Below are 26,748 nucleotides of genomic sequence, written 5' to 3' on the forward strand. Positions count from 1 at the left end.
GATTCAATTTAAAATACACCAACTGCGTGTGTAACCGTGACCATCTCTTTTCGAGTGAGTCGAGAAGAGAACACGGTGGGGTTATGTTTGAACATAAGAAGTTCAGGATCACTTCTTGATCATTACTAGTTTGCGACCGCTTGCATAGTTTCTCATCTTACTCGTGTACTCGTAAGTTAGCCACCATACAATGCATAGTCGCTTGCTGCAGCCTCACCAGTTATTCATTCCATACCCATTAAGCTTTGCTAGTCTTGATACCCATGGTAATGGGATTGTCGAGTCCTCATGGCTCACAGATTACTACAACAATAGTTGCAGGTACAGGTAATGCAATGATCTGACATGAGAGCAATGCTTGCTTGATTTGGAATTCTTCTACTTCTTCTTTGATCAAGGGATAGGTTCCGGGTTTGGGAGCCTGGGATTAGGAGGGTGGATATTGTTCTTCTTTTTCGTTTGATTTCATCCATAGTTGGATCTTGCTCTTCTGTATGATGATTTCTATGTATTGATGTATTCATGTTGTAGCTTGTGGCGAGTTTAAGCCTTTATCTTGTATTGTCATCTATTCAGCACATGGTATGTTGTAATGATATCCACCTTGCTATGCGCGTCAAATGTGGTTGTTCCCCAATCATGAGTTCATCACAAGATTGGGACAGAATTGCATCTTGGGCGCTATAGCAGGGGCTGGCGTGCTTCTTGTCGCCTCCTCCGGGGAGCACTTGAAGTACGTCATCCAAATGTATTTGCCTGGGAAGAAGCCAAATACAACTGAGTATGAAGGGCTCCCTGCCAGGCTTAGAATTGCAGTAGAATTGGGAATCAAGAGGCTGATCATACGAGGAGATTCACAGCTTTTGGTGAGACAAGTCAACAAGGATTATCAAAGCCCATTGATGGAAGCATACGTCGAGGATGTGAGGATATTGGAGGGCACTTTGATGGATTGCAAACAGAGCACGTACCACATGTGGAAAACAACATAGCTGATCAAATGTCACTGTGTGCTACACAAAAGCTTCCTGTTGAACCAAGAACTTTTGTTCTCCGTCTCTCTCAACTCTCCGTATCACTAGCCACAATGGCCTGGAAAAGGAGAAAGTCGGACTACGGTAAGCCTCTCCCGGCCAAGCTGTCTGCTCCCGGCAGAGACCCTGCCGGAAACAACTCCTCATAGCCAGCCGGACCACCCCCTCCAGCTGGCCCATGGACCCCGTGAACGAGGTTGGTGCTCCCACAGCAGAGGAGTTCCTGCTAGTCCTCGTTGTCGAGCCCCAGGCCCTAACTTGGGCAAGGCACATCGTCCGCTTCCTCCAAACTAGAGAACTTCTCGACGACCAAGATGAAGCTGAGAAAGTAGCCCGGAGGGACAACATGTATCAGTTTGTTGATGACACCCTATGCAGAAGGAGGACCAACGGTGTGAAATTGAAGTGTGTCTGCCGGGAGGATGGAAAGGAACTGGTGGCTGAGATTCACAAAGGAATGTGCGGCTCACACCTTGGATCAAGGGCATTTGTTGGGAAAGCATTCCGACAAGGATTCTATTGGCCCACAGCCCTCCAAGATGCAGTCGAGCTCGTCACGACATGTGAAGCCTGCCAGTTCCATTCCAAGAGAACACACCTGCCTGTCCAAGCCCTTCAGACAATCCCTTTATCATGGCCATTTTCAGTCTGGGGGCTCGATATCCTCGGCCCCTTCCCCCGAGCAATCGAGGGTTTTGAATTCTTGTTTGTCGCTATCGACAAGTTTACGAAGTGTCTGGAAGTGACTGTCATGAGAAAAGTGACTGCTCAGTCGGCTATCAAGTTCTGGAAAGAACTGGTGTGTCATTTTGGAGTTCTGGCAAGGATCATCACCGACAACGACACCCAATTCACGAGCCACGTCTTCATGCAATATGTTCATAACTTCAGATGCAAAATCTCTTTCGCTTCTATGGCACACCCCCAGAGAAATGGACAAGCTGAGAGGGTGAACGGTGAAGTGCTACATGGACTCAAGACAAGAACATTCAATATGCTACAGAAGCACGGTAGGCGGTGGATCGAGGAGCTGCCGGTAGTTCTCTAGTCCCTTAGAACGTCACCTAACCGAGCTACCAGGCAGAGTCCCTACTCCCTAGTCTACGGGGCAGAAGTAGTTGTCCCCACGGAACTCATTTACGGGTCCCGTCGAGTGCTTGCCTACGATGAAGTAGTGCAAGATCAGCACTGGCGTGACAACGCTGTGCTACTCGAGGAGAACCGTCTCCGGGCTGCTATGCGTGCTGCACGCTACCAGCAAGCCCTGTGCCGCTATCAGAGCCGCAGGGTTCATGCCCAGTGTTTTGAGGAAGGTGACCTTGTCCTTAGGCGCGTTCAGTCTGCCAAGGGTACAAACAAGCTGTCACTGGAGTGTGAAGGCCCTTACCAGGTGGTACGAGTCACCAGACCCGGCGCAGTTTGTCTGGAGACCGGAGATGGGACTCAGTTGAAAAACTCATGTTGACATCTCCACAAGTACTACCCATAAGGCATGAGGTTGTCGGGCACCGCCCGACAGCCACCCTTTTGTACAGGCCTTGCCTCAGCTGCATGTAACCCCTTATACAAAGCCGGGGCGATGACCCCGTGCAAGAGAAAATAAAGAAGCACTATAGGGGTACCCCCAACTAAGATTGCATGCATGCATGAGCATACCAAAATCACTGCATACACATTTCATGAACATTTGCATATGCATATAGATAGGATCGCATCCTGCATTCATTCTCATCTACATGAAGTTGCAGGTTCCTGCCATGAACTTGGCTTCAACGAGGGACGAGAAGATTGCACGACACAGTGATCCCCGACAAGCCAAACAGATAAGTTTTACCTTTTGTCCAATACTGTTCTGTAAATCTATAACTTTGCATGAGAAAACCTCGCCCCTCTTTTGAAAATTAGGTGCTCCCATCCATGACTCGAACGTTGCTTCAGTTAGGATGGTCGTAGTAACCTTTGAGAAAAAAGAGCTGGCGGGGGGCTGGCCCCTCTATCTGTCCCTCGGCAGACATAGCTCTCTAGCAGATAAAGAGGGGGCCGACGGGATATCCTGCCGGGGAAAACTCATTTATTTTCATTAAAGAGGCAATCCACCTCTACATGGACATACACATGCACGGGTTCCCGGCAAGGTTCATATTTTTCATTCATATGCTAATACAAGTACCAGCATTACAGAACACAAAGATGGACCCGAGAGATTACATTATTTGAATTAATATTTGGCAATTGCCTACAAGTTTAAGATTAAAAAAATATAAGTGCTTCTTAATGCCCTTTCTTGTCCCTCTCCTCCTAGGCACAGCCATCGAAGGCCAGGAGGGCAAAAGGAGCGCCTAGGCGGGAGCCTAGGCCGCTTCCATCGGGCTCCAGGAGAGGTAGCCCGGCGGGACCGGAGCGCGAGGGAACGCCTCAATGGAGAGCACGGCGGAAGGCGGCCCCGTCAACCACCATCACTAGGGCCAGCAGGACTCGGCAGGCCTAACGGAGCTGTAGCGCGAGAGGAAGCCTACCTGAGTCCAGCTGGAGGAGCCTGGTAGCACCATCCGCACCTCTGCGCCCAACTCCCCGGCAAAACACATTGCCGAGGTGGAGACGCGGATGCAGATGATGGTGCTTCCACCTGATGAAGATTGTGCGGGCGACGATCAGCTAGAGTCAGAGTTATCGCTCCCCCGACCGCTACCATCGTCATCGCCCTCACTGTCCTCCTCATCGCTTTCCTTCAAGGAGGAGGTTTCGTCGTCGGTCGAGCTCTCAACGCAGCAACCTAAGGGACCCCCGAGCGCCCTAAGGTCTTAACGGAGAGCAAGCCGCTCTCCATTAATTTGAACTGGAGAGTGTGCCCCTCCGAGAAGCTATGGGCATGGGCGAAGGTCTTCCAGCCACGACGAAGATACATCGCATGAGGGGCAGGGAAATCGACATCAACCCACATGCTGCCATTCCCGCAGCCCCTCATGTTCAGCCTCAGGCGCCTGGTTGCTCAAGCTCCATCTCCCGTGCAAAAGGAGTTGCCAGGTGAGGGTGACCACACAAGGGCTTATAGAGCCTGATGATGAACTCTCGAGGTTGGTCCCCAACATGGTCTTCTATCGGAGGAGTGGGGGCGCAGCCAAGACGCTCCCCCGCCCTCATCCTCGTCCTCAAGCACCGCGGCAGCCTCGACCTCGCCGCCTCCTCCCTCCTCTCGCGGCGGGCTCTGCCGCCTCAGGTTCCAGAGGGGGGCGGATGCGTTGACGAGTGTAAGCCCTCGTCGCCGCCGCCGGAACACTAGTGCACCCTCGCCCTCTCACCATGGCTACGGGAGAAGGATTGCAGAGAAGAAGGAGAAGTATGTGCAGAGAGTTACTGCCTTTGTCTCTTTTTATAGAGGGAATGAGGCATGGGGCTGGCCACCCCGCTCCCCCAATACGGCCTTTCTGCACCTTCGACAACTTTGGGAATCAAGGCCGACCCTCTACTCCAACCATCAACGCTTGATTTTTAACCATGGCACTCCTTCCCGTGTCCTCCGCATCCACCACCTACCATGCCCAATGCATGCGGAACACGTGGCAGGTGCGTAAGAAATAGGAGGCCAGTGGGATGGCAGTTTCCACCCTGTGATCGTGGGGCAAGGAAAATCCACAGGCCACGATCAAAATTCTTCCACGATGTCGCGCACGGCATGCGGAGAAACTGGAAACTAGCCTGGAATCGAGTCTGTAGAAGAATCGATGAAGACATCAAGAGGTCGAGCCCTTCAGCGTCCCTGCATGTGCACTTATTAGGCCCTACCCCGACGATTCTCAGCAGCGCATTCGGGGCAGGCCTGGGGGCTTCTGTCGGTGCAACAAACCCTGGGTCTGTTGCCCAGACCGTGCACAGGCACGGGAACAAGATTGAAGCACCATCTTAAGTCAGAGATTAAGGGACCAAGAGATTTGAAGAACCTACATATAGCTCAGAGGGACCAAGATCAAGCTAGAGGAGCAAGATATAGGCAAGAGAAGGGCCTACCTTGCCGGGCAGGTGAGCCCGGCAAGGGGCGAGGCCACCACCAAAACTAGGCAACCCAGGCATCCCGGCTAGGTGTGCTGGGGCGCACGGGGGCAGAACCACCCCACCAACCACTCAAGCACGACCCATGTCGTCAATCAGTGCGGTGTCAAGCCACAAGGTGATTAAATGGCAGCCATTCTCCACATGGCAGCCATTTCCTACAGAAGAAACCCACAGATGACACCCATCCTGCGACGTGTCAAGGGAACAGGCATGGAGCTGGCAAGATAGCCCAGCAAGCCTTGCCGAGCGACCAGTGATGTGACACTAAGTGGTGCATTTAATGCACCCTGTTAGCCCGCAAAGTTTGGTATGATAGCACTGTTTGATATCATATCAGTGGATAATGACTACCTTGCCATTGTGGTGACCCCTTGATCTATAAAAGGAGGCCCATGGCACCTGTAGGAAGGGTGGGAAAGTCGACAAACCCACACGGCCATACGCGCGTAGTCGCTACCGCCCCAAGGCAACCAGTACCGGGAACGTGTACTATGCTTCACCACATCCATTCCACCATCAATCAACCAAAGCAGGAGTGGGGTTTTACACCTCACGGCAGCCCGAACCTGGGTAAATTGCTTGTGTGCTCTCTGATGTGCTGCCGTGCGCTAGTCTGCTCTTTGCGCAACGCGACGTCCCCCTGTCGAACCAGCAATGGGCCTCCTGGTGCCATAGGTGGCCATGTATATCCCGTGACAACATGGCGCCCGAGCGCCTCCCTCATGATGTTGGCCAGGTCAAAGGCCCTCCATGTGGCATGTACTACTTTGTATGTATGCCCCTCGGGTTAAAGAGCGTCGGATCCACTTTCGCAAGGGTGGTACAGATTGGTTTCGAACCCCAGCTGCACAGAAATGTAGAATTTATAAGGTTATCTTGGTCAAGAACAAGGACAGATCAACACTCATTCAAGACTTGGAGAAGACCTTTGCAAACTTGCGCAAGATCAATTTGAAGCTAAGTCCCCATAAATGTGTGTTTGGTGTCCCATCTGGCAAGCTCCTTGGTTTCTTTGTGTCCTAACGGGGAATAGAGGCCAACCCTAACAAGATTAGAGAACTCGGGCAAATACAAGTGCCAAAGACTGTCAAGGACATAAGTCATTTGACAGGATGCATTGCCACACTGAGTAGGTTCATCTCCATGTCTGCCGAGCGTGCCTTGCCTTTTTTAAAAAATCTTGAAAAAGGCTGGCCCGATGAAGTGGAGCCCAGCCTGAGGGGGGCGCCAGCCACGCCTTCCTAAGCGACAGGGGGAGGCGCCCAGGCTGTGGGCGCTGGTCCTGAGGTTGTGCCACTGGACACCCTGCTCTCATGAGGTTCTTGGCAAAGCAGCTCCTTCTTGGGGACAGCCTCAGGAGGGTAGATAGTGCCCTCGTTGTCTGGGTCTTCAACAGCTGCAGCCTCGTAGGTGCGCTCAAGAGAGCACACCTCATCCTTCTCCTCACATGCGACTGTGATGATATTGCGGCTCCCTGGCATCTTGCGGATGTTGTATCCATGGTGGGTGACTGGCATGAACTTGGCCAGGGCTGGGTAGCCGAGGATGGCATTGTACGGAAGGTGAGTGTGAGCGACGTCGAAGTCAATGAGCTCAGTGCGGTAGTTGTCGCGGCTGCCGAAGGTGACGGGGAGGCGGATCTGCCCTATCAGGGTGGTGGAGCCATTGGTCACTCCTGAGAAGGGCTTGGTGGGCTACAGCTGGACATAGGGAACCTGGAGTCGGTCGAACATCTCAATGAAAAGAACGTTGAGCCCCGCATCGCCATCGATGAGAGTCCTAGTGATGAGAACGTTGCTGATGTTTGGCGAGGAGAGCATCGGGAGAGCGTGACAGTTGCCACACACTTGAGCTGGTCAGACGAGCTGAAGGTGATGGTGCACTTGGACCACCTGAGCGGACCCATAGCCTTTAGCATAGGGACGACTGCGTTCCCCTCACGAGCAAACTGCTAGGAGGTGCAATGGGAGGCAGGGGCCTGAGCGCCGCCCAGGATGCAAGCGACAGTACGAGGTTCTTGGAAGCCCCCAGCCCCCTCTTCCTGATGATGGTCGTCGTTCCTTCTTGGTTGCAGTGGCAGTAGAGGAAGCCTAGCGTTGCCCTGAGGACGGTCCTCATGAGGCTGGTCTCACTAGGGGCCCTTGCGAGGCTGGCCCTGCCAACGGTACTCGCGAGGCTGATTGTGCCACTCTTGGGGAGGGTCATGGCCGTCCCAGCATCCTCCACTTCGGCCCCCTCCGTGACCGTAGCCTCGATCGTTGCACTCGGGGCGACGATCGAGGCGCATGTTGCGGATGGCCTGGAGCTCCTGACAATTGTTGGTGTTGTGGCTATGCACGTTGTGGAAGATGCAGAATGGGCGGCTTCCCTTGAAAGACTCCGGGTGGTCGCAGCCGCGCTTCATCTCTGTTTCGGCTATGAGCACGGCTGCTCCCTTGTGCTTCACATCCTTGGCCTTGGCTTTCTAATCTTCTGGGTCAGCTTTAGGGAGATCGAGGAGGGAGAGGCGTCCCTCCTCAGCTCTTGCACAATTGGTCACAACAACATCTCCAGAGCCGTGCATAGGTCCTCGTGTATGGCCAGCTCCTCCTTCATCTTGACGTCCCGGACGCCATCAGTGAATGCGGAGATAATGGCCTCGTCCGACACCTTGGGGATCTTGAGACGAATGCTATTGAAGCGCTGGATGTACTTCTATAGGATCTCCCCTGGCTATTGTTTGATGCGCCGCAGGTCCCCCGCTATCGGTGGGCGGTAGCGAGTGCCCAGGAAGTTGACGATGAAACGCTCGCGAAACTCCTCCCAGGAGCAGATCGATCCCGCAGGCAGGTTCAGGAGCCACGAGCGTGAGCCATCCTTTAGGGCCATGGGAAACCAGTTCGCCATGACCATCTCGTCGCCGTTGGCCACCTCGATGGTCAACTCATAAAGCTGGAGGAACTCAGTAGGGTCGGGGGTGCCGTCGTAGTGCGGAGGCAAGTCGGGCGTGAACTTCCCTGGCCAGACGATGCTGCGCAGCTCCGGAGTGAAGGCCCGGCAACCCGTTGTGGTCACGGCAGCCCGTCGTGGATGTGGAGCCTGATCTTGGCGCCCGCGCGCCACCGCCGCAGGCGGCGTGCGATCTTGACGTGGAAGTGCTAGGAGTGCACGAGCATCTTCTTGCGGCCACTGGACCACCTGGGAGATTCTTCTTCACATGCAGGCACCCTATGCGGCGGACCACCTATGCTTGATGATGGCGTCTTGATGGGGAGGCGGAGGAGGTGCTCCGTGGGCTACGTCACCCACAGAAGGCGGCTGGCGAGGCAGCGAGAGAGACAGTGCAGGAGAGCCCGTAGCAGCACTGATAAGCTCGGTGATGCGGTCCAGCCAGTCCTCATAGAGGTCGTCGACGGGGCGATAGCACAGGAGCTCGCGCGCCATAAGCAGCGCAGCCTATGCGTCCGCCGACCCGCGCTGAGCATGGGATGACGAACCAGCCGGAGTCAGTGATGGGGTGGCGGTGTGCCCGTCACGCCACATGGAGTGGTGCAACGACGAAGGTTGCTGCTCGTGCCCCACTGGGCCGGTACCGGCATTGGCCGCAGGCAATGGGGAACGGCGGGGAGGCCCGCTAGCAAGCGCCGTCTGGGCAACGCAAGCGGCGAGGGCGGCCCGACACTCAGCATGAGCATGACGGGTGTCAGCCAAGGAAGTGGTGGAGTGGTGGCGGGTCTACCGGCGGAAGAGCGGGTCCGACGCACCCCTACCTGGCGCGCCAAATATCGGATATCGGGTTCCGCAGACCCTTGAGAGGTTCGAACTCTGGAGTGCGTGCGAAGAACTCGTCCTCCCCAATCTGCCAATTCGCTAATCTCACGGCCTAGCTCGACGAACTGAATGGAAAGGAGACACAACAGTTTACCCAGGATTCGGGCCACCTTGCAGTGTAAAACCCTACTCCTGCTTTGTGGTCAATTGGCTGAGGGGGGGACTGAGGATGAACGAGTACAGTGGGAGAAAGGCCTCAAGAGTAGAGGTGTTCTTATGCTCGATGAGCTGGTGGGTGTGAGGATGACCCGAATGATCCGTCCCCCTCTATGGTGGTGGCTAAGTCCTATTTACAGTGGCCTTGGTCCTCTTCCCAAATGAAGGCGGGAAGGGATCCCACAATGGACAAATTCGAAGGGAGACAACTAGTACATGCCATCCTGACAAAAGTAGTCTTCGCCTGCAAAAGCCTCTGGTGGTGACGCCGCGGTGGGATCAGCGATGACCTCCGTCCTACCGTCCTGGCAGTCTTGGTCTTGTTGCATCGGAATGGAAACCTTTGGCTGATTCCTTAGGACTCCGTGCCTGCACTTGCCTCCTTGGCATAAATGAGGAAACAGGTACACTGCGCCCGGTGGAGCCCGCCTCACCTTGGTCGCCATGGCTCATGTCATCCACACCTTGCAAGGTGAGGCTTGCATAGGAATCTCCGCTCCTCGGAAGCCAGCCAAGGGAGGCTGCTCCTCGTGGAGGTCTGGGTGTCATCCACATCGCGATTTGGCCCCCCACGAGGGTCTTTAGTTGTTGATGTTGAAGTTGGGCCCTACCAAGCCGTTGATGGAGCCACGCCGTGGGTTGCAGGCAGGCAAGTCTGGGTACCCCCATTCCTAGAACACCGGCATACGCCACATCGCCAGGTCCCTCTAACCAGGTCTTTGCGCGCCCCTCCGAGCGAGAGCTCGACGAGGAAAGTTATGGAGGTTTGTTCGTACGTCAAGGGGGGCTCCTAAGCATCGGGACTCTGGAGCCTGACTGGTCACGTAGCCCCTCACCCTTGGTCTCGTCCTGGTGAGCCGAACGACCCAATTGTGCCGGGGTTGCTGATCCACGGGCACCTATGGGACCGGCGGACCGGGTCCCTTTCGGTTCGGCGGGGGTGGAGGTCGCGCAAAGAGCAGATCGAGGCGGAGCACGCAAGCGATTTACCCAGGTTCGGGCCGCACGGATGCGTAAAACCCTACTCCTGCTTTGTGGTTTGGTATTGATTTCTAGCTTGGGAGCGCGGAGTGCTACAGTACACACCGGCGGCTGGCGAGACCGAGCGTGAGTGTTGGAACTGGCTGGAACTGGCTCCCCCCCCCCCCCGTTGCACACGGGCCTCCTTTTATATGCTCAAGGGGTTACCGACATAGCAACGGAGGTAAAGGGCAAAAATGGAAAGGTGCTGTGGTAGGCACAGCTACCTGCTACAGTGTTATCATATACCTAACCCTGACGGCAGGGGACAAGGGCATTAAATGCCCGTCTGTGTCACCTAAACAGTACCGAGAGGGACCGCTAGGGACGCCACCGTTTGCCACGATGGTTATCTTGTCAGCGCCTGCTTGCCACCTCGCACCCCTAGCTGCATGGCCTCCTGCCACGTGTGCTTGGGAAGGTCCCAGAGCGACACGTGGCGGGTGCGCTGGAGCACGGGCACGAAGTGGGGGTTTCCCACGGCAAGCTCCTTGCCACGGTCGTCGTCTTGTCGTGTTTCGGGAGCTTGTCGCTCGCTGGGCCTTGCCGGGACGCGTGGCACGTCGCGGCAAGTTTTCTTGGTATGCTTTGGTTGGCCTTCCCGGCAAGCTCCTCTTGCCGGGGTCTTTGGATGCTTTTGCTTGCCTTCCCGGCAAGCTCCTCTTGCCGGGGTCTTGTCTTCTTGGCTTGGACACTTTGTTCTTGAATAGTCTTCAAAGGGACTACGGAGGATCTTGGCGGTCGCCCGGCAAGCCTTGCCGCGGGGTGCTGCGACTGCCCATGCACAAGTTCGGGATACTAGGGTACCCCTACTCTAGTACACCGACAGGAGCCCCCGGGCCTGGGCCATACACGTTGCCGAGCGTTGTTGGGCCAGACCCAAAACAGTGCACGGGCACGCGCGGCCTAGGTCACGCCGCATCTTACTCCGTATCCACCGCGCCCTTCCCGAACGGCGCGCGTTGAACGCGGCGTCGTGGGCGAGATCGTGGGTGGTTATTTTATTCGGAAATGCGGAACGTCCGCCCCGCCCGCTTTATAAGCAGGGGAAACAGGGGCAGTCGGCCCACTCGCCCGTTGTCGTTCCCAATCTCAGAAACCTCTGCCGCTCCCTCGCCTTCCCAGAGCAGAGAGAGAGAGAGAGCAGCGCCCCGCCCCCCATTGCCGCCAGCATCACCAACGCCATTGTCCTCCTCCATTGCTTCCGCCATGGCTCCGAAAGCCGACAAGGGGAAGGCTGTGAAGTCGATCGAGGCGCAGCGGCTCGCGGCACTGCGGAAGGAGCGGTCCGTTTTCCCCCCAAGCTCGGCGCGAAGGAGCTGAGGGAGAACTACTACCTGTTCTGGTCGGCGGAGACGCGCGCGCATCCGCGCACAAAGGTTCTCCCCGCCGCCGCTTGGAAGGAGGCTCCAAATGGGTACCCCTTCTTCGCGTTGTTCTTTTATTGCGGGCTCTGCCCGCCTTTCTCGGATTTCTTCTGCGACATTATGAACACCTATGGATTCCACCTACTCGACTTCAGCCCCAACGCCGTTCTGACAATGGCAGTTTTCGCACACCTCTGCGAAAACTTTGTCGGAGTCCTTCCCAACGTAGCCCTCTTCCGCCACTTCTTCATCCCCCGAGTGGAGAGAGGAGAGCCTCTATCCGGTGGGATTGCCTGGATCTCAAGGGCCGGCAAGAAGGAGACCTATCTGGAGGGAGAGTTCCGCGGCAAGTGGGAGGAGTGGAGAGCGGATTGGTGCTGGATTGACGAAGAGAGCCCGCAGCCATTCACCGTCCGACGCCGAACCCTAGTAGCGCGCGGCAGCGATTGGAGTGACATGGCCCCGGAAGACGACAGGCTGAGAATTGCCGTCACCAGGATCCTGCGCCTCAGGCGTGCCGGGCTTACTGTTGGCGCTGTTGGCGTAGACTTCCTTCACCGCCGTATCGCCCCCCTGCAGGAGCGGGGGAGGCCCACTTGGGAGTTCAAGAACGCGGCAGACATTATGAGGCTGCGGCCGGGCCTCAACTATAACTTCACAGTCCTGGAGTTCAAAGCAATGCTGCAGGAGTTGTTCAAATATGACCCCCAACATCCCGAGGTGTTCAGGTTGCCGGGGAGCGTCGTGCCGTTGTGCAACAATTCCTCGCTCGATCGCATCCGTGCAATGATGCCGGAGTGTGACTCGCATGGAATTGTGCCAACTTGGCAGGAACCTGCCGACGAGGTCGTGCAGCAGTTCTTCGACGACTTGGTGGAAGTGCCAATCCGCCTCGACGAGAAGGACGGCCTCACCCGCGACACCATGGATGCTGAGATGGCACTCATCGCCACTAGGCTGGAGGAGGCAGCGGCAGCCGCAGCCGCGGGTGAGTTCGGGTTCACTACGGGGGAGGCCGATGCAGCAGAAGCGGCAAGCCGTGCCAAGCGAGGGGAGCCCTCCGGCAAGGAGGGGCCTGCCGGCAAGACACCGAGCCGAGCGAGCCCGCCAAGGACGTGAGCGGCTCGTTGCAAATCGACTCTTCTTCCACCTCGTCTTCAGACAGCCCACCAGAAGCAGAGCCTCCATCCCCACCGAGAAGGCGCCTCCGCAAGGTTGGTGATGTGGCGGAGCGGCAAGCGGGTCAACAGTCGCCACGCCGCGTGACACGCTCTACCGCGGCAAGCACCGTTGCCGCGGGAGCGCCTCATGCTGCGACGGCAACTAGAGCGGAGTTTAGCCGGACCACCGCCTCAGTCCCTGGCGCTACTCACGCCGCGCCAACAGCCGGAGCTGGGTCGTCTCAGACTGCCGCCACTGCTCCCGCCAAGCGGCCAAGGGGAGCTTCTCCTCCGCCTTCTCGCGCCGGGCGCACGCCAGGCTTCGACTTCTCCGCGTTAAGCTCCGACGAGGAAGAAGAAGAAGAGTAAGCTTCTCTTGTTGTACTTGCATTTCTTCAACTCTTGCTGTTGGTCTTGTATCTCATTTGCTTTTCCCTGAATCTGTTCCTCTTTAGGACTCTGGCCCAGAGAGCGGCAAAGAGAGCTAAGGCCCCGGTGATCGTCGTCGAGGACGAGCCCACTGCGACAGCGGGTGGCGTGCCCGAGACAAGCTTGCCGGACCTAGCGACTTTCCTCCATGGTAGCCCCCAGCGTAAGTGTACGGTTTACTTTCTGCTGTGAGGCGCGTTCGGGTACTTGTCTTTGCTGAAATCTGCTTGTTGACTTGTGTAGGAACCGAGCAGCCTCACCAGGAGCCAAGGGAAAATCCCCCGACAAGGGAGGACTCTCCGGCAAGGGAGAGCTTTCCGGTAAGGGAGAAGTCTCCGGCAAGGGAGGGATCTCCGGCGAGGGAGAAGCCTCCGGCAAGGGAGGGTTCTCCGGCGAGGGACAACGCCAGTTGCCCCCCGACGGCGGAGGCCACGACTGCGGCACCCTGTGCAGGTACTCCTCTTGCTTCAAAACTTCCCTTGGGTTCTTCTCTTGATCTTCTTGAGTTTTTGCTGGATTTTGCTTGACTCTTCCCCCATTCCCGGTCGTCAGATCCACCCGCTACGGAGCAGATGGAAGCCGAGGTCGCCGCTGACGAGGCAACTGGTGGTGGCGACGCCGCCGGAGCAGAAGCCGCCAAGGCAGACGCCGCGGAAACTGGCGAGGGGTCCGGTGATCGCACTGACGGCCCTGAGGCCGCAGGAGCGCCGGGCGCTACACCGACCACCGATCCGTCCGCCGCTGCCGCAGCGCCAGACTCCGGAGAGCCCCAGCCAGGCGTCTACCTGAAGGCCGGCGACGACGTCTTCATTAATCTTCCCTGGGCATCAAGCTCCAGAGCGCCGGTCGAGGGGGAGATCTTGGACGGAGAAGTGCTTGCCTCCGCGGGGCTGAAGCTGGTCGACGCGCCAAGCAGCAGCAGCAACGAGCCCGAAGAAGAGTGACTGCTGCGCAGGTTGATGTCGCTCTACCGCGCGCGACAAGCCAAGCTGGAGTCCCGCGAGGCGCTCGTCGCGAAGGCGGGAGCAGACATTGAAAAGCGCGCAGAAGAGCTCGGGGGTTTCCACCGGGAAGCCCTCCGATCCCTGGCGGAGGAGCGGGAGCAGCTCGCTGAAGCGCGGAAGGCCTTTCTCCTCGAGAGGGCCGAAGCCGAAGAGCTGCAGCGACTGGCCGCTGCGAAGCTAGCCGCGGAGGAGGGCGAGCTGGCGCAGCGGAAGGTCAACCTCGACGCTCACGAGGAGGAGCTTGCTGCGCGCGAAGAGAAGCTTGGCGGAGCCCTCAAGCAAGCGGAGGACGCTGCCGCCGCCGCCGAGGCCGCCAAGGAAGAGTTGAAGACGAAGGTGGCGCGGCTGGAGGCCGATCTCTCCGAGAAGGGCAAGGAGCTCAGCGTTGCCAAGGCCTCCAACGTAGATCTTGAGTTGAAGCTAACCACTTTGACCAAGACTCTGGACAGCGCCAAGAAGCGGGAGGCGGCCTTGAAGGAGGAAATCAAGGCCGACAAGGCGCTGCTGGAGAGCGCCGCCACCACTCAGAACGCTTTCAGGGAGACTGTGACGCACTGGACGGAGAGTCTGGTGAACGTCGCCGCAGATATCGACAAGGAGCTGTCGCAACTTGGGATGGAAGATCTTGGGTATCCCTCCGACGACAACCTCCAGCCCAGCGCCAAGCTCGTCCTGTTCTTCAAGGGCGTGGCGACGGCCCTTCAGCGACTCCGAGAGAGGATCCCCAAGCAACTAGCTGACGAGTCGCGCGAGATCTGTGCAGGAGCCCTCGAGAAAGTGTTGATGAAGGTGGCCTTCCGCAATCCGGGCCTCCGCCTCACCAACATCCTCAGGTCCTTACCGCCAGAAGCTGATCTGGAGGAGCTCAAGGCCCTTGTCGCACCCATTGTGGAAAAGGTGAGCGGGATCAAGCGTGTCGAAGGCGATCGCGTAGATTAGGCCGCTCATTTCTTCTTTTCTTGTCGCTGCCCATCATGTCATGAAAACAATCTGTTAGAGTTGCGACAAGCTATCTTTGTAATGCAACTTGTTTGCGGTCAATGATTGCAACGTTACTCCCTTTACTTGATTCCTTCCTTTGTATGTTTTTGCCCTACGCTTTTAGGGAACTTGCCGGCGCAGGCACCTGAGCCGTGAGCGCTGAGTGCGGAACGTCAGCAGCCTGCTGGCGGTGCCGCTACCGGCAAGAAACCTTGTCGCAACTAGTTGCAGCTCACTCAAGTTGCTGAGCGAACTCGAAACAAAGTAAGTGCGCTAGCGGCTCACTTAAGTTGCTGAGCGGACTCGAAGCAAAGTAAGGCCGCTAGCGGCCCACTTAAGTTGCTGAGCGGACTCGAAGCAAAGTAAGGGCGCTTAGGAGCTCACTTAAGTTGTTGAGCGGACTCGAAACAAAGTAAGGGCGCAACTAGCTACGAGTTGGTTCCTCCGCGCACAGGTTTCCCATACAAAGTGTGGTCGTTCAAGGGAGATAACTTAAAATTTTAAAAAAATTGATTGCTCAAACTTAGGCAACTTAGCTTTTCTGTTGTTTGCTTCCCGGCAAGGCGAAACTTTCTTGAACGACGCCTGGTCCATACCCTTTTCTTCTCCTTTCCCCCGCGGCAAACTTGTGCGCGAGGGAGCCTTCCTTTCCTTGTGAAAAAGAAAGAAGAGAAAATACAGATATGGAGCCTTACGACTCGTTATTGCTTACCGGGGAGTAGGTGCTGCACAAAATGTCAGATCATATATGCCAGAAAATAGAAAGCATAAGATTGACAAAATGTGCGGAGCACATGAGCTTTACTTATGCGCGGGATCTGCGCCCGGCTTTGTACAAAGGATCACATGCAACAGCGGCAAGACTTGTACAGAAGGGTGGTTGCCGGACAGGGTCCGACAACCGCGCCTTACGGGTAAAACTTACGAAGATGGTCAATGTTCCGGGAGTTGCTCACCGGAATGCCTGCTGGCGGTGCCGTTACCGGCAAGAAACCTTGTCGCAACTAGTTGCAGCTCACTCAAGTTGCAGAGCGAACTCGAAACAAAGTAAGTGCGCTAGCGGCTCACTTAAGTTGCTGAGCGGACTCGAAGCAAAGTAAGGACGCTAGCGGCCCACTTAAGTTGCTGAGCGGACTCGAAGCAAAGTAAGGGCGCTTAGCAGCTCACTTAAGTTGTTGAGCGGACTCGAAGCAAAGTAAGGGCGCAACTAGCTACGAGTTGGTTCTTCCGCGTGAGCGGTGGCGGATGGCGGCGGCGAACGGTGCGAGGAGCGGGATATGCTCGGACTTCTAACTACGTTAGAAGGAGCAGTATCTCGTCCAGGCGACCGTGTCTCGCCCGCGCCAGCAGGCGAGAACGCCGGATCTGGTTCACACAACTTCGACGCCCCCTACCTGGCGCGCCAGAGATGCCGGGGTTGCTGATCCACGGGCACCTATGGGACCGGCGGACCGGGTCCCTTTCGGTTCGGCGGGGGCGGAGGTCGCGCAAAGAGCAGATCGAGGCGGAGCACGTGAGCGATTTACCCAGGTTCGGGCCGCACGGATGCGTAAAACACCCTACTCCTGCTTTGTGGTTGTATTGATTTCTAGCTCGGGAGCGCGGAGTGCTACAGTACACACCAGCGGCTAGCGAAGACCGAGCGTGAGTGTTCGAACTGGCTACCCCCCCCCCCCGCCCCCCCCCACCCCCCCCCCCCCGTTGCACACGGGCCTCCTTTTATATGCTCAAGGGGTTACCGACATAGCAACGGAGATAAAGGGCAAAAATGGAAAGGTGATGTAGTAGGCACAGCTACCTGCTACAGTGTTATCATACCTAACCCTGACGGCAGGGGACAAGGGCATTAAATGCCCGTCTGTGTCGCCTAAACAGTACCGAGAGGCACCGCTAGGGACGCCACCATTTGCCACGATGGTTATCTTGTCAGCGCCTGCTTGCCACCTCGCACCCCTAGCTGCACGGCCTCCTGCCACGTGTGCTTGGGAAGGTCCCAGAGCGACACGTGGCGGCTGTGCTGGAGCGCGGGCACGAAGTGGGGGTTTCCCGCGGCAAGCTCCTTGCCGCGGTCGTCGTCTTGTCGTGTTTCGGGAGCTTGTCGCTCGCCGGGCCTTGCCGGGACGCGTGGCGCGTCGCGGCAAGTTTTCTTGGTATGCTTTGGTTGGCCTTCCCGGCAAGCTCCTCTTGTCGGGGTCTTTGGATGCTTTTGCTAGCCTTCCCGGCAAGCTCCTCTTTCCGGGGTCTTGTCTTCTTGGCTTGGACACTTTGTTCTTGAATGGTCTTCAAAGGGACTACGGAGGATCTTGGCGGTCGCCCGGCAAGCCTTGCCGCGGGGTGCTGCGACTGCCCATGCACAAGTTCGGGATACTAGGGTACCCCTACTCTAGTACACCGACAAATTGCGGCTGAGGTATGTGCGGGACCAGGCCCTGTCGACGTATAACTGTAAAACCTACACTCGCATCTCCTTCCTGAGGGCTGTTTGTACATCAAGGGGGACTCTTGAGCATCGCGACTCAGGAGCCTCACTAGTCACGTAGCCCCTCACACCTTGGTCTCGTCCGGGTGATCTGGACGACCCAATGGCGGCTGAGGTATGCACGGGGCCGGACCCTGCCGACGCAGAACACTAAAGCAAACGGAAAGGAAATCACGGAACCCAAGCAAATTATTAAAAAACATGTTGTTTCTTAAAAGTTAAAAAGCATGAGTTCTAACGCCTCCACGAGGCACGATAAATTTTGCAGCACTAAATAGGGTGGAGCGCCCCTCGAAGCCTCTTCCTCAACCTTGGACAACCCCGTCGCCCTCCTGGGGAGGCCCGTCATCCATAACGTCACTGCCATCCTTATCAGCTGCGGTCGCTGGGTCGACGCAGAGGAACTTCTGCAGCAAGGCCTCCACCTGCTCCTTCACGGCCTCGGTGGCAGCATCATGGGATTCAGGATCCACCGGCTCGAGCAGCGCGCCGAGGTCGAAGTTGGGGTCCGAAATATGGAGCTTGCTGAAGACGCTCATCATGGACGAGGTAAAAAGCGCGTGAGCCTCTCCCTCCATCATGGGGCCTACTCCGACAACGACGCCCTCTAGCGCCACGGCAAGCTTGGGGAGTAGCCCGGCGGGGCCTTCCTCCAGAGTCGCCACCGGCTTCTTGTACCCATCCCCGTAAAGGTCCTGTAGTGCCTTGCAGGACCTCAGGTAAAGGGAGGCAAAGGCGTCACGCCCCATGGTGGCCGACTTCTTAGCCGCGGCAAGGAGTTTCTCCCTGGCCTCCACAAGGGCATTCTCCTCGGACACGAGTGCCTGGGTCGCCTCCACCTCACCCTTCAGCTTCTCTAGACGACTGCGATCCGTGGCCTCCTCCTAGGTTGCCTGCTCCAGTTCAACATCGCGGTTGTCGAGTCTGGCCTCCCACTCCTTCAGCTCCCCCTCTTGCACCTCAAGATGGCAGGCACGGGCGGACTGCTCCTCACGGAGGGCCTTCATCTCGGCTTCCTACCGTGCGGCAGCGCTCCTCGACGGTCTCCGCGTCAGCTGGTGCTGCATCCCGAGCAGTTGCGGCTGAAGGAAATATGACCTAGAGGCAATAATAAAGTTGTTATTTATTTTTCCTAATATCATGATAAATGTTTATTATTCATTCTAGAATTGTATTAACCGGAAACTTAGTACATGTGTGAATACATAGACAAACAGAGTGTCACTAGTTTGCCTATACTTGACTAGCTCGTTGAATCAATGATGGTTATGTTTCCTAACCATAGACATGAGTTTTCATTTGATTAACGGGATCACATCATTAGAGAATGATGTGATTGACTTGACCCATCCGTTAGCTTAGCACGATGATCATTTAGTTTGTTGCTATTACTTTCTTCATGACTTATACATGTTCCTATGACTATCAGATTATGCAACTCCTGAGTACCGGAGGAACACTTTCTATGCTACCAAATGTCACAACGTAACTGGGTGATTATAAAGGTGCTCTATAGGTGTCTCCGATGGTACTTGTTGAGTTGGCATAGATCGAGATTAGGATTTGTCACTCCGATTGTCGGAGATGTATCTCTGGGCCCTCTCGGTAACGCACATCAATATAAGCCTTGCAAGCAATGTAACTAATGAGTTAGTTGCGGGATGATGCATTACAGAACGAGTAAAGAGACTTGCTGGTAACGAGATTGAACTAGGTATTGAGATACGACGATCGAATCTCTGGCAAGTAACATACCGATGAGAAAGGGAACAACGTATGTTGTTATGCGGTTTGACCGATAAAGATCCTCGTAGAATATGTAGGATCCAATATGAGCATCCAGGTTCCACTATTGTTTATTGATCGGAGACGAATCTTGGTCATATCTACATAGTTCTCGAACCCGTAGGGTCCGCGCGCTTAACGTTCGGTGACGATCGGTAATATGAGTTTATGTGTTTTGATGTACCGAAGGTAGTTCGGAGTCCCGGATATGATCATGGACATGACGAGGAGTCTCGAAATGGTCGAGACATAAAGATCAATATATTGGATGACTATGTTTGAACTTCGGAAAGGTTCCGGGCAAGTTCGGACAAATACCGGAGTATAGGGGGTTACCAGAACCCCTCGGGGAGTGTAATGGGCCTATTAGGCCTTAGTGGAGAAGAGGAGGGGCGGCCAGGGCAGGCCGCGTGCCCCTCCCCCTCCAGTCTGAATTGGACAAGGAGGGGGCGGCACCCCCTTTCCTTCCCCCTCTCTCCTCCTTCCCTCTCTCCTACTCCTACTCTTGGAAGGGTTGGAGTCCTACTCCCGGTGGGAGTAGAACTCCCCTTGGGGCGCGCCTAGGAGGGTCGGCCCCTCCCCCTCATCCACTCCTTTATATAAGGGGGGAGGGGGGCACCCCATAGACACACAAGTTGATCATTGATATTTTAGCCGTTTGCAGTGCCCCACTCCACCATAATCCACCTCGGTCATATCGTAGTGGTGCTTAGGTGAAGCCCTGCGTCGGTAGCTTCATCAACACCATCATCACGCCGTCATGCTGACGGAACTCTCCTTCGAAGCTCTACTGGATCGTGAGTTCGTGGGACGTCACCGAGCTGAACGTGTGCAGATCACGGAGGTGACGTATGTTCGGTACTAGGATCGGTCGATCGTGAAGACGTACGACTACATCAACCGCGTTGTCATAACGCTTCCGCTTACGGTCTATGGGGGTACGTGGACGACACTCTCCCCTCTCGTTGCTATGCATCACCATGATCTTGCGTGTGCGTCGGATTTTTTTTGAAATTACTACGTTCCCCAACAGCGGCCATGCCGGCCACCTTCTTGACCTCCTCGGCAGTGGCTTCGGCCTGGCCACAGGCTGCCCAAATGCACGAGTCAGCCTGGTGCCACCCCGAAACCATCCCTAGACGGTCCGCCGCCACGCGTCAGTTGGTGCCCTGAAGATGAGGTCGGAGCCGGTCTAGCGCGGCGAAGGCATCCCCAGAGCACCAGGAAAGACGGAGGGCCCACAGCCCACCAGCATGATGGCATGGAGAGGAAGCGGCACCGGCGCCAGGGCTGGTGAAGCAACGGCAGCAAGGACGGCTGGGGGCTGTAGAGCCCTCGCATGTGCGCTGAGGATGGGCACCTCTGGAGTCAACTGGGCAGCGGAGGCGGACTTCTCCGGGGGCTAGCCCCCCAACCTCTAGAAGCCAACCCCGTCGTAGGAGGACGCGAGGCGGCCTCCTCTTTCCGTGCCGGGGTCGTCGCGGCCGCGGCGGGTCGGTTGACCTCGGGGGGCTGGGCTTCCTCCTTCCTCCTCTTCGCCACCAATGTCATCCTGGCCGTCAAGAGGAAAATGTCTGAGCACCACGTCGAAAGCAAGAAACCAAGACAAGGAGAAACACTTACTGGTCATCGGTGATGTATGAACTCTTCCTGCATAGGAGCGCGACGCCCGTGAACTTCCTGGGAGTAAGCTTCACCGTACCCTCGGGAGTAGACGAGTGCGCGGTGAGTGGCCCTGTGACGGCGGCAGCCGGCGGCAAGGTAGAGGCGCCGCCACGGGGGAGCGACACCATCCCACCCTTCTTCGGGGTCCCTGCTTCGGCTTCCTCGGGGGGGGGGGGGGTCCCCCAGGACCTCATGGCAAATCCAGTGGAGCACGGCGACTCCCTGATTGGGTGCTCACTGACATCGTCATCGTTGGAGAGGACGCGGAGGAGGTCGCTCTGCCGTGGGGGAGAGGTCGCCCCCACCCCTTCCAAGGTCGCCTCCATGTCCCTCTCCTCCTCCTCGGAGTGCTCTCCTGAGGACACCAGCATCGGGGAGCTCGGGGGCTGGGAAGGCTGTGGCGGCACGAGCCCTCGCTCGTTGAAGACGGGCATGGCAGTGGCTACCTTCTCTCCATCGTCGCGACGGTTCAGCGGGAGGTATGCCGCTGGGAGGACGCCCTGTTCCTACACGAGCAGGGTGTGCATAGCCATGCTCAGCTCCTCGTCAAACAGGTTGCCTGGGCGCAGCCGGAGTTCGTCGTCCATGCCCTTAAGGCTCCACAGTGGGCACGAGTGCACCTGGATCGGAGCCAGGCATTGTGTCAGGAAATCGATCATTGCCCTAGTCAGCTTCTCTGCCTTTAGGTCCACCGTCATCCTCTCCAGCAGCTGCTCCGCCCGGGGGTCGGTGAGCTTCTCGTGAGCCCACCGATCCAGCTTCGCCGGCAACGCGGTCTGCGACTCCAGCCTCGCGTGGGAGTGCTTGGCGTCCATGAAGATCCACTTGTGCCATAAGTCCTCCACCTTCTTCCCAGCCCTCAAGATCACATTTCTGCAATTAGCAGCAATGAAGTAGGCGTACCCAGAGGACTGGGCGCTGCCCATCCGGAGGCTGAAGAAGTGGCAGAACAGCGGAACGGAGGGCGCCACCCCCACAAACGCCTTGCAGTAGAAGGCGAAGATCGACAGGAGGAGGATGGAGTTGGGATGAAGATGGAGGGCATGGATCTGGTAATGGTTTAGGATGGTATAGAAGAAACTGGAGAAAGGGGGAACGAGCCCAGCAAAGACGCTGTGCAGGAAGAAGGGGTAGGAAGTCTCCCCCAGGGTCACCGGATCAACTAAGCCGACTCGAAGCACCGTCTCTCCTCCCTCGTTGGCACCGCTCACTATCAGCGGGAGGACAGCGGTAAGATGCTTCCCCTCGGTGACAGTTGATGCACTGAGGGCCAACTTGAACGAGGGGGCCGGGCACGCAGAAGGAGCGACACACTTAGCTTTTTCGGTCGCCATTGGGAGCAAGTCCGGAGGGAGATTGGTAGATTTGGAGATATGCAGAGCAGAGAGGGAAGGTGATCCGGAGCAAGACGAAGGGAGCGCAATGAAGACCTGGCAATAGGCGCCAGCAATTTTGTCAGGCCGGGGCGGTTGCCGAAGCTGCGTGGGGAAGCGGAGATGCCCATGTCCCATCAAGCGGCACGCGTCGACCAAGGTCACAGGCGGTTGGTGCCTACGGCGCTCCGCCCTTTCCCTTTGGCTTTGCCTCGAAGCTAGGTTCGAGCGCGCCTTGGGCCCGGCGGCTACTGTTGACGTTCTGGGAAGGGGGTACCCAGACTTGCCTGCCTATGGCCCACCGCATGGCTCCCTCGACATCCTGGTACGACCCGCCGTTAGCATCAACAACACAAGACCCTCGCGAGGGGCCAAGCCTCGCGAGGCAGACAATGCCAAGACCTCTAGAAGGAGAGGCCTCCTCAGGCTGACTCCTGAGGAGCGAAGATCTCTATGCAAGCCTCCACCTCATGAGGTTTGGATAACGGAAGCCATGACAACCAAGGCCAGGCGGGTGCCAGCGGGCGCAGTACAACCATTTCCTCTTCGGTTCTAAAGGGGCAAGCATAGGCGTGGAGTCCCGAGGAACCAGCCAAAGGTTTCCATTTCCATGCAACAAGACCAAGACCACCAGGACAATAGGCCGGAGGTCATCGCCGAGCCCACCACAGTGTCACGACCAGAAGCTTGGCACGCGAATACCACCTTTCATCAAGATAAGATGTTCTAGTTGTCTCCCTTCGAATTTGGTCGTTGTGGGATCCCTTCCCGCCTCCATTTTGGGGGAAGAGGACCAAGGCCATTATAAATATAGCCTAGCCACCACCATAGACGGGGATGGATCATTCAGACCATCCCCTCCCTCACCAACACAAGAACACACCTCCTAAGGTTATTCTAACACTGTACTAGTTCATCCTCAGCCCACCTCGAGGCTAATCCACCACAAAGCAGGAGTAGGGTTTTACACCACACACTATTGCGGGATGCTGCTAACGCGACACTATAATCAGAGACCCTTTCACGAAACTTTGTGCGATGCATTAATCGCAAATGGGGATGTAAAAAAAACTGTCAAAAAAGGTGCAAAACGTTTGCGTTGGCGGAGCCATCAAACACGATTAAGATTTTAGTTGCGTGTGCGATGCAGGTCATACGGTTCTGTTTAATGAACTATTTGCGATTAGGAGGAACTAGCCTCTTCTTTCACCGTGGCAACCGTCCACCACCTCTTCACCTTTCCCTCTTGATTTGGAACTGCTGTCGCATGTTGTTCCTCCCTCCATTTTCCTTCACCCTTCCTTCTGCCATTGTTCGATCGTCTTCTCCATGGAGGGAACAGGCCAGAAATGACCCCCTTATTCTTGCCTCAATATGAAAGATGACGTGGTGGAGGAACTCATTGATCGGTGCAACGTCATCACCTCGGCTAGCATGGCAAGTTTGTTCAAGACCATTCTCAACTCAACTAATAACATCATTACAAAGAACCCAAGGGTCCAGGAGCGGTTTGATCTCCCCTATTTTCTTTGCCGTGTCCCTAATCACTAGTGCACGGACAATGGATGCATCGCCTTGTGCAAGTTGATGTTGGTTGATAATGATACATGTGATGTTAAGATGCCATCACTTGAGGGTAAGGCTTGGGCAGGCACAAATGGAGATTGAGTTGTTTATATTGGGTACAACTGCGAGTGGGAACTTGTGAATGTGTACACTCGTCACCGGGTTCCACTTCCAAAAATCGCAGACTGCCCAGAGGTTGAGGACACCTGTATTCTACGTACGTTCAACTACGATCATTGTGACTATCGTCTACAAAAGATAGCAATTTGTAAATTTCCTGATCGCTCTTGGGATTACAAGAACTATGAAGTTGTTGCTATCTTCGACAAGCTTGTTGCCATCCTTACTTCCATGCCTCGATGGATATTGCTCAAAAATCAATTTTTGTACACGGATGAGTACTGTGATGCAATTCAATACGAGGGTCTTGTGTTTGCTACCACCACTTGTGGCACTGTTTTTGAATGGAATCCTTATCGTTTCGGTACATTTATCTTCCATCGTAATTATAATTGTTTCATCCACATGCATGCGGGTTAGCTAGTTTCCCTTTACTAATTAACCTTCTCGCGTTTCCAAGGTCCTGTGAACATTCCACCACCTATAATTGAACATTTTTATAACCAAGGGGGAGATGACGAAGGTGATGATCACGAGCATGAGGACGAGCAAGGCATATATACTTAGTGGTGCCTTGCAACGTATTCCGATGGATCACCTCTTCCTGTATGTATCCATGGCACTTCTGATGTTACTAAAGAAGCAGGTGTTGTCTTCCATGGTCGCACCCTCCGGACCTATTCCAACATTCATTGCAGGGTATTCGGGATGGATACTAGTGTGCTAGTGCCAACACCTTCTCCCTGGTTCAGTATTGATAGTCTTGGAGAAAACTCGCTCTTCCTTGGACAAAACTATCCAATGATGGTGAAAGGCGATCTAGCTACTATTGACTCAACATTACTACCATTTATGAGAAGCAACTATATCTATACCTTGGACGTTGCTATCGTTCCTACCCAGGCTATCACAATATGCGTCCTAATATAGGCCACTTCAGCCTGGATGATCAGTCCTGCGTTGGTCTCGAGATTGACAATAGCTGGTGAGGGAGTCCTGGATTAGGGGGTGTCCAGATGGCCGGACTATACCTTCAGTCGGACTCCTGGACTATGAGGATACAGGATTGAAGACTTCGTCCCGTGTCCGAAAGGGACTTTCCTTGGCATGGAAGGCAAGCTTGGCGATACAGATATGTAGATCTCCTACCATTGTAACCGACTTGGTGTAACCCTAACCCTCTCCGGTGTCGATATAAACCGGAGGGTTTTAGTCCGTAGGACAACATACAGAACAACAATCATACCATAGGCTAGCTTCTAGGGTTTAGCCTCTCTGATCTCGTGGTAGATCTACTCTTGTACTACCCATATCATCAATATTAATCAAGCAGGACGTAGGGTTTTACCTCCATCAAGAGGGCCTGAACCTGGGTAAAACTTCGTGTCCCTTGCCTCCTGTTACCATCCGGCCTAGACGCACAGTTCGGGACCCCCTACCCGAGATCCGCCGGTTTTGACACCGACATTGGTGCTTTCATTGAGAGTTCCCCTGTGTTGTCGCCACCAGGAAGGATGCCTCGCCCCGTCTTTAAATACGGCACCGTTGCTAAGGGAGCTTTGGCTGTCGGCCAAACCCTCCGGCTAGGTGGTTTTCTTATGACCGCCTGTTTGGCTTCTACGCCGACGATGACCTCTCGAGCCATCAAAAACAATCTTCAAGTCAGCTCGGAACTTGCCGAGCAGTCACATCCAATGGAGCTCTCCTCCATAAACAAGCTCTTGGATCGCATCGCCGCCCTAGGAGTCGCTATGGATTACGACCAGATTGGGACTAAGCCCGATCTGAGAGAGATTAACTCTCCCCAAGTCACCCATCACGTTGCCGTGGTAGAGGGACAATGCGGCGACCCTTCATCTATCTTAAGGACTAGCTACGCCCGGATTCCCGATCCCTCCAAGCCGGATATCCGCGGAGGGGAGGATATCACTCAAGACCTGAACTCAGAGTCTGGCGATGGGTTGGATTCATTGGACAACATCCAGGAATCCAAATTTTCGAGTTCGGAAATTCCTCGGCCTCTGAGCCTCAGATGGGGTGAGGCTTCGGATCTAATTCCACCCACCCACCCAAACATAAGCGATCTATCCCAAATCAGGCAAGAGCCCGAAGAAACAGTACATCATTACTGGGCCAGATTCCTCCTGGTTAGGAACAGGATAAGGGACTCCCGCGAGGAAGACGCAATCTCAATCTTCTGGAATAATTGCACGGACAAGGGAATCCTCAACGCCATAAGTCGTCGTGATATCACACGCTTTGCTGACGTGGCGTCCATTGTACGAAAATACTGTGCGATGGAAAGCGCCTAGAAAACTAAAATAAAATTTTGGGACGATCCGGCCCTGAATACAAACCCAGTCCGAAATAAAAGGGTGCATCATCGCCAGACACCCGGGTCAAACACCAAAAAGCAAAAACCCTCTACAGGGCATGGAACCGTACTGGAAGGATGGCTTAATGGACCCTGTAAATTCACAGTACAAAGGACACCACACCAACTCACAGCCTTAGAGCATGTTGGATACTCCGGCAGGTGGCCAAAATTGGTGAAGATCTCCTAATTCCGGAGGCCACGGAAAGCCACCCCAGAGACACCAATACAGTATTAACAGTCTTCGAGACTTCCGCATCAAATAATATGCGAAAAAGGACACTCCGCAGCCTTGCCGAAGTCTACCAAGTAGCAATAATAAACCCATGGAGTGACATGGCTATTACCTTTAACGCCAGTGATGAACCTAAATTC

This window comes from Triticum urartu, chromosome 4 (assembly GCF_003073215.2).
Source record: "Triticum urartu cultivar G1812 chromosome 4, Tu2.1, whole genome shotgun sequence".
Taxonomy (NCBI): domain Eukaryota; kingdom Viridiplantae; phylum Streptophyta; class Magnoliopsida; order Poales; family Poaceae; genus Triticum; species Triticum urartu.